The sequence below is a fragment of the Arvicola amphibius genome, chromosome 4 (genome assembly GCF_903992535.2).
Source record: "Arvicola amphibius chromosome 4, mArvAmp1.2, whole genome shotgun sequence".
Lineage (NCBI taxonomy): Eukaryota > Metazoa > Chordata > Mammalia > Rodentia > Cricetidae > Arvicola > Arvicola amphibius.
Genome location: NC_052050.1, coordinates 25,725,467 through 25,731,584, shown reverse-complemented (window position 1 = coordinate 25,731,584; position 6,118 = coordinate 25,725,467). Strand labels below are relative to the sequence as shown.

At 43.6% G+C, this 6,118-nt stretch overlaps 1 pseudogene; it reads left to right on the top strand.

Moving 5' to 3' along the window:
• Positions 1-5,626: 5,626 nt before the first annotated feature.
• On the top strand, positions 5,627-5,761 carry LOC119813886 (annotated as a pseudogene).
• The last annotated feature ends 357 nt before the right edge of the window (positions 5,762-6,118 follow it).

Below are 6,118 nucleotides of genomic sequence, written 5' to 3'. Positions count from 1 at the left end.
CAGAGGGCCAGAGCTCGGGTCCCACATGGTAGCTCAAAATCCGTTTACTCCAGTTGCAAGAGATCTGGTGCCCTTTTATGATGACTGCAGGTACTCGATATGCACCTAACACATAGGTATACAGGCATGCTACACATACACACATATGTTATATATGTATAAAATTAGTATATCTATATTTATCCAGAGCCTGTAACTGGTTATATGGCTGTAACCAGTCTGCCAGGTATGAGGATATTTTGCAAGAAACTTGTGTCCTCTGCTTTGGCTATCAGAATACTGAAACAATGTACCCAAGACATTGGGATTGGCTTAGCAACCTTGAGCTGTGAGAAGCAGAGACATTGGGATTGGCTTAGCAACCTTGAGCTGTGAGAAGCAGAGACATTGGGATTGGATTAGCAACCTTGAGCTGTGAGAAGCAGAGACACTGGGATTGGATTAGCAACCTTGAGCTGTGAGAAGCAGAGACACTTGATCTCTTTGTCCCTCTCCTCAAAGTGACCACATTGAGCAAATCTCCTTTTTCAGCTTTTCACTATGAGTTTTGCTCTTTGAACTGGCTTATTGAGGATGTGCCACGGTGCCTGACTTGTTAGGGAACAGACTTGGATTTTAACTCCTATAGCATGGCTGGGTCAGACTACTGTGGTAGCAATGAGCCAGGACTTGCTTGCATACACAAATGCTGGCTCTACTGCCTTCCACACCCCCAACACCCTATCTAAATATCTAAATCCAGCCCTTCTCGAGACTTGGAGTGGGGAAGGGGTTCACTCAGTCATGTCTCCTGTGGCACTGCAGTGCTGTGATTTGTGGTTGGGCCTCGGGGGGCATAGAAATGCTCATCTTCCTTTATTTGTCTGAGCATGGATGGCAATGGGATGTGTGTTGGGGTGAACCCTGTAGTGTGTAGCGTGAGTTGGTTGAAGAAAGAAGGCACTGCAAGATAAAATTTTAAGGCCCAGCCTCTTTTGATGGACTGAACCCCAAACAGCCGTACAAAGGCGTTTTTTTATTGAAAGTTACACAAATTATTTCCTCATACCAAGATCCCTGATCTAATTTACGTGTCTTACTGAAGGAAAGCATCACATGCCCCCATGACTCTAGTCCTTTATGATGGGTCTTTTGCAACACACAAAATACAAGAGCCTCAGGTGTGCCTGAGACATACTGTGACCCCAGCTGTGGGCTGGCTGCAAAGCCCCTTCAGCAAACAACAGCTGTTTTCCACAAGGAGTTTTAAAGGTCAAAGGACTTCTAAACATCAGCCGTGCATTCCAATACCTACCCTATGCAGTACGTCTGCTAAGTTCCTGCAGTTCCTGCTCTGGTTTAAGCTAACTTCACCTGCATTGAAGTTCATGCAGCTGCACACTGAAGACAGCCTTTTCTCTTTCGTGTTGTCTCATGGTCTCATGCACGTACGCCAGAATACACCTGAAAGCCAGCAAAATTATTATCATCACAATCACTGGGATAAGAAACTTATCAAAATGATTGCTAGGATTAAATGAAGCTATGGTATCTGTAAGACTTTCCGTAACATCTATCCCAGACACTTTAGGTAACTTAATTGAGGTTTTCTTAATTTCTCATAAATCATAAATCATTTGAGAAGCATTAGGGAGACTCGACAAATGTATTTTAACCTTTCCCCAATCGTACTTGCTTTCCTTAAACGTTAAAGGTGTAATATTGTAAGTGTAACATTCCAATCACATTTCAACGTAATTTATCCCTTTAAAGTCTCTAACTGATCTCTCAAAAGTACCAGCTTGCCTAAGTCAGCCATTTCATTTACCATCTTGTTATATCTACTTGACTCTGCTAAGTTCAAAGCTCTGTAGAATGCTGACGCCAGTCGTGACCAAATCCACTGGTGTGAATTTCTTTAGAAAGGGCCATTTTGGCTGTCGCAGCAGTAGCAGCCAATGCAGTAATTCCCATAACTACAGCAATAATCAGTCCAATCATCTGATGTGGGTTTTTTTTTTTTTTTAATATTCTCTCAGTGAGTTACTGACTAGAATCAGCACAGGGCTCGTCAATTTCACTGGTATCCAGACTGATGATGGCTTTGCTCTAAGAATATATAAACTTGCCGGGCGGTGGTGGCGCACGCCTTTAATCCCAGCACTTGGGAGGCAGAGGCAGGCGGATCTCTGTGAGTTCGAGGCCAGCCTGGTCTACAAGAGCTAGGTCCAGGACAGGCTCTAAAAAAGCTGCAGAGAAACCCTGTCTCGAAAAACCACAAAAAAAAAAAAAAAGAATATATAAACTTTCAGGAGTGACATCCAATAACATACTTAGCAATAGTACGGGTATGATGAATACAGTGTTCACGAGTGATACTGCAGTTATTGTTATGATAATAATTTTGCTGGCTTTCAGGTGTATTCTGACGTATGTGCATGAGACCATTATTGGGGTGCCATTGGATAGGCCCTTTACTGATATGTATGCTAATGGTACACATGCTACAGAAGTGTGACTTTGATTCAGTCTAAAGGACAAAGCATGCTCACCGTCATCAACATTTAACTTTCCAGAGTTTAAGAGGGTAGAAGGCACTTGTCAGTTTCCACAAATTAGTCAGAACTGAATTGCCAACTCTGTGCCATTGGATAGGTTCATCAAGTAGAGCTAATTTCTAAAGTTCCATTCAAACTCCACCACTGCCATCTAAACATTTTCCTCAAGAGAAGCCATAAGGGCACCAGTCAATGACATCTCCACGGGAGGTACAATAGGCACGCGAGGTTTCTCACCTTTCACTGTTGCCAGTGTAGCCGATCTGACTCGCTGTTGACAACCCACATTTCAAAAGACGGTAGGTTTATGAAATTAATTTATAAGTAGCGTTAATTTCCTGTCCTCTAAAACCAGACGCATAAAGCATATGAAATTTATCATGAAAATTCTGGGCAGTACTATGATTAAAGAGAGACAAAGTTGAAAAGTTATGTTTAGACAGTGAGTTCCATTACCCAATCAAATAGGAATTCTGGACACCCCCACAGTGTAGTCTGTAATCTCCTCACCCTCTTCCTCAGGTTTAGACGGTCCTCTGTGGTCATAAGAACCAGGTAGTCAAGAGAATTCATTGACCACAACAGGAATATCCATATCTCCCCAACTTACTCCTCTGTTAACTGGAGGATTGGGAATATAACCCAGTCAGTAGGATTAGTCCCCATTACCTGTACAGTTACCACAAACAGCATAGCCAGGAACAAGGTCGTAGCATTCAGAGGTTTCTTGGCCAGCTGAACTATTGCTTCTTCTTTAGTCCATTTCTTAAGCTGCCCCCGTGTGGGAGGATCAGCTGTTAACTTTAAAGTCTTTCTGTATCATTTTCTCCCCAGAGCTGTGCTATCCATAGCAGGAGTCAAGGCATCTGGGAGATCTCTCTTGTTCATATCTAACTTTTATTAATTTTGGTGGTATCCACAATGTCTCAACTCCTATAGAAACATAAGCATAACCTTGACCCCATCGTAACACCTTCCCCATTTCCCATACTGATGTCAAAGCATCCTTGCAGTACACAGGCTGACTTAATCCAGCAATTTTTTCTATGGTCCAATGTCTTTCAGCAATTCTTGTTCCTGTTTCATTAGCATTTATATAACCTATCTCTGGGAGTCATCATATCCCAGTGAACTGAAATCTTTTATTTCTGGGGTGTTTATTATTGAGAAATCAAATACTCCTGGCTCTTTGTCAGCCTCATTAAATTACCCATAATTAAGCTGGGCAGTGGTGGCACACGCCTTTAATCCCAGCACTCCAGAGGCAGGCGGATCTCTGTGAGTTTGAGGCCAGCCTGGTCTACAGAACAAGTTCCAGGACTGGTTCCAAAACTACAGAGAAACTCTGTCTCAAAAAAACAAACAAATCTAAGCTCTGGGCAGGCTGTGCTTGCTCAGGCTGGGCTTGCTTAGGCGGCAGCAGTGAGGCCCCGCCCACCCGTTAAGCTTTGGAATTCGGTGTCCCTGCTCTGTGTTGGCAGAAGGATCTCTGAAAGAGCTGACAGGCTGCGTGCAACTCTGAGTTTCAGAAATCCTTAATTTCTTTCTATTATCAGAAGGAGCCTTTTTTCCTTCCTCTGTTTCTACTGGGAAGAGGCTTTCCCCCCCCCATTTATGAGGCCTTTTTATTTCTAGGCCTTGATTTAACATTTTCCCTTCTCCTACCGGGAAAATCCTGTTTTCTTGATTAAACGTTCTTCCTTTTTCCATGAAGAAATTTTCTTTTTTTCTTTTCCTTCACCTTTCTCTATCATGAAAAATACCTTTTTTAACTTTCTCTTTTTTTCCCTGTTTTTACTGAGAAGGGCCTTTTTTCTTGATTTATTTATTTTTGTCCCAGGAGCCATTTTACTTGTTGTTACTCCTGAGACGGGGAATTTAAATTCCCCATGTTCCTGCACTATTCTGGACTCTCACCTACTACTGTGGGCATACATCACCTCCCAGTCTTGGGGTGTGCGAACCCTTCTTGCCTCACATCCCACGCTGGGTGCCAAATGTCAGGGTGCTCCGTGTAGCATGGGTCAGGTCAGTTGAAGAAAGACTCTCGAAGATGAAATTTTAAAGCGTATGCGGCAGCAGGAAGGTCCAGCCTCTTCTGATGGACTGAACCCCAAACAGCCGTACAGTGGTGTTTTTATTGAAAGTTACACAAAGTATTTCCTCAAACCAAGGTCCCTGATCTAATCTACGCGTCTTACTGAAGAAGAGCATCACATGCCCCCATGACTCTAGTCCTTATGATGTGTCTTTTGCAACACACAAAATACAAGAGCCTCAGGTGTGCCTGAGACATCTTGTGACCCCCAGCTATGGGCTGGCTGCAAAGCCCCTTCAGCAAACAACAGCTGTTTTCCACAAGGATTTTTAAAGGTCAAAGGACTTCTAAACACCAGCCGTGCATTCCAATACCTACCCACATCTGCTAAGATCCTACAACAATGTGGACCAGAGACACAGTTCCAGGCTACCGCCTGGGGAGTTCTTTGGAAACCTCTAATCAGGGGAAGCCAAGATCCTTATCTTCCTTAATTATTATCCACCCTCTGTTTGGAGACAGGGTCTCTCCCAGAATCTGGAGCTCAACAATCAGTCTAGACTGGCTGGCTAGTGAGCTCCAGGGATCTGCCTGTTTCTACCCTTCCAGCCTTGGAGCTAGAGACACATCCCTCCTGCCTGAGTGCTCCGGAGTCAAACTCAAGCCCTTATGCTTATGAGGAAAGCACTTTGCCGACTATCCATCTCCCCTGCCCCAAAGGTGAATTATTTTTAAATCTTTTCTTTTTTCCTTTCTTCCTTTCTCCTTCCTTTCTTCCTCCCTCCTTCCTTCCCTCCCTCCCTTTCTTCCTTTCTTCCTTATAGGTAGGATCTCACTATGTAATTCTGGTTGGTCTGTAACTTGCTATGTAGGACCAAGATGGTTCCAAAATCACAGAGATCCACTTGCTTCTGCCTCCCAAGTGCTGGAATTAAAGGGCAGGGTCTCCTTACATAGCTCTGGTGTTCTAGAACCGGGCTGGCCTGAACTCACAGAGGTCTAGCGGCCTCTGCTCCCGAGTGTCATTGCTATTTTCGTATTCTTTTTTTGGATACTTACCTGAGAGGAGATTCCAGGCAGAGAATTGTGCGGTCCACTCTGCATGTGCTAGCTCCTATGGTTTCCCCAAATATGAGAAACTCAGCTGCATAATTTGTGACAGTGAGGGACTTCATTCATGCTCTTGCCTGGGGAACTACATACACACACACACACACACACACACACTTATACATACACATATATACATACATTCTTACTTGAAATTCCCGTGGCAAAGCTAAGTAAATAAATTAATTGCTGGATATGGTGGTGCACACCTTTAATCCCAGCACTTGGGAGACCAAGGTAGGTGGGTCTCTGAGTTTGAGGCCAGCTTAGTTTACAGAGTTGGTCTAGGCAGCCAAGGCTACACAAAAGAAACCTTGCCTCGAAAAAAAAAAATCCTTGGTAATGCAATATTATGAAACTATCTCTTATATTCTAAGCTACTGGAATTTTGCTGAGCCTCACAGCCAAAGTTAATAATGTACTTTGGTGTCAC